The sequence below is a fragment of the Sinocyclocheilus anshuiensis genome, unplaced genomic scaffold (genome assembly GCF_001515605.1).
Source record: "Sinocyclocheilus anshuiensis isolate Anshui unplaced genomic scaffold, SAMN03320099.WGS_v1.1 scaffold64, whole genome shotgun sequence".
NCBI classification, from domain to species: domain Eukaryota; kingdom Metazoa; phylum Chordata; class Actinopteri; order Cypriniformes; family Cyprinidae; genus Sinocyclocheilus; species Sinocyclocheilus anshuiensis.
This window is the reverse complement of record NW_015557063.1, coordinates 558,683-560,428: the sequence shown is the minus strand read 5'-3', so window position 1 is coordinate 560,428 and position 1,746 is coordinate 558,683. Positions and strand designations below refer to the sequence as shown.

Sequence of the window (1,746 nt, the reverse complement as noted above, 5' to 3'; positions counted from 1 at the left end):
CATGTCATGAAATTACACTTATATCTTTGTAGATATTATTGACACTGTGAACATTATGGGATATCAACCATCTCAAGCGCTGTCTGGCCAAAAACTACAGTGAATCAGGTTTGACTAAAAGTGGGCTACAAATAGCCGGTCTGACTACGAGCTAAATCATGGCTACGCTCGGGCTACGTATTGAACATGTCAAAGAAATGAAATAAACACCCTGTAAACGCTGTTTACTTTGCTTACATTATGGAATATCATACATCTCACAAGTTATTTTGCCAAAAAACGACATGAAACCAAATTCAAGGTTATTTGGGCTAGAAGTGGGTTACACATAGCCGGACTATATCGGGTCTATACTTAACCGAGACGTTGAAATGACGGCTATTGCTTGCTGGGTTACCCCAGACAGTTCTTACTTCTCTACAGTTTGCCGCTGGCTTTGATGTCCCTATGGTGGTTAAACATGAGATATAATTCATTTTGGGTATCTAATGGTCTCATTAATCTGTTCCACAGAAAATATTTTTGTCTGAGAGCAAAGTTAAGGTTTATTAGCCTATATAAATACTTTTGGTCAAAAGCAGTGAGCAGTTTTCTTTTAGTCTTTTTTGGTTGGATTAACATTAAAGTCGGCATGAAACGGAAGTTGCGATTGTCTTTTCTTCTCTAATGTGACGTATATCCGAGTGAAACGGCATCTGAAATGAGAGGGCGGGACTTGATTTCGTCCTTCGGGAATTGATTGGATCTTTGGAAGTTGGGGCGTTGCTAACAAAATGGAGGCAGATCAGAATGCCAGTTTGCAGTTAGTTGTGAGGGATTTCTCTCCACTGGATTCACAGCCGACACCCAAGCATGAATAAATGTTAACGTTTTTGATAAAAAATTACGAGGGCACATGAATTAAAAAAAAATAATGAAGTGCACGGATAAATTAGTTATAATAAACACTACAGTATTCCATTAAAAAATTAGATTTTTCAATTTTTATTTCATGGTTACTTTAAAGACAAACAGTAGCTGTTAAATTAGTCTGTAGTCACTTTAAGACATAATGCACAAATCCAATATAATGATACACATCTAAATTATTTTCTCAGTTGTTCATATTCACTTGAGACATAACCGACTGTTTTCGAGGATACTTGCCAAAACGAGTATTTTTACATAATTTTGTATTTATTTGTCCTACAGGTGTATCGCACTCCTCGTGTGATATTGCTCATATATACAAAAATTGCTCTTTTTTTCCCCTCTAAAATATGTCACGTTATTACTTGTACTTTCCTCATATAGCGCTTAATTGCTGAATATTAGCATTATGTAAGCAGTGTTGAAAAGGGTAAATATTAAATACACCGTCAACAGGTCTTTAAACCTAATTTGATGGCGTCACATACATAGATATCTGTCACATATGCAAAAGTGTAAAAATAATGTCCATTTGAGCCCACAGAAGGAAATAAGCATCTGCTGTGGAAGAACACTGACTATTTATTTTCAAAAAAATGCTGATTCGTTTCAGAATCAGTAGTTATAAGCAGCCTTCACACCAGTGTTGTACCAGCAACAATGTCCAGAAGAGGGCGACAACATGACACTAATTTAAAGGCAAACCCTTCTCATCCCTTTCCAAACGACTGCATGAATACGGCAAGGATAATTCTGCGAATATAAATATTCATTTATTAACTGACCAAATGCAATGAAATTAACCAATTTAATTTGAAAGACTCCATGCTATATATA

The 1,746-nt window shown here is 35.9% G+C and overlaps 1 protein-coding gene across 1 annotated transcript in view; it reads left to right on the top strand.

Annotated features, from left to right (window-relative positions):
- LOC107676500 (protein shisa-3 homolog) overlaps positions 1 to 1,746 on the top strand; it is a 6,189-nt gene that overhangs the window by 1,271 nt on the left and 3,172 nt on the right. The window lies entirely within an intron of this gene.